The sequence below is a fragment of the Rhagoletis pomonella genome, unplaced genomic scaffold (genome assembly GCF_013731165.1).
Source record: "Rhagoletis pomonella isolate Grant_MI unplaced genomic scaffold, Rhpom_1.0 Rhpom_scaffold_00003, whole genome shotgun sequence".
NCBI lineage: Eukaryota > Metazoa > Arthropoda > Insecta > Diptera > Tephritidae > Rhagoletis > Rhagoletis pomonella.
Genome location: NW_023458557.1, coordinates 6909655 through 6909962, shown reverse-complemented (window position 1 = coordinate 6909962; position 308 = coordinate 6909655).

Genomic DNA, 308 nt, shown 5'->3' with positions numbered 1-308 from the left:
CTCTTCCCTGTAGTCAAATGTACTAGTTGAAAACTACTTAACAACTAGTATGAACCGCATGCCCAACTAGTCAGCCAACTATCTTTTTTCCATACAAGCAACTGGTATTTTTAACATGGAGATGTCCTACGAGATGGCAATTGTCAGATTTCAATCGGAAATATACCAGTCTCATACTAGTTGAAAATATACAGAAAAATACTAGTCAAATTTTGGACCAAATATGCCGGTCTCATACTAGTTGAAAATAGACAGAAACATACTAGTCAAATTATGTAAAAAATATACCAGTCGCATACTAGTTCAGA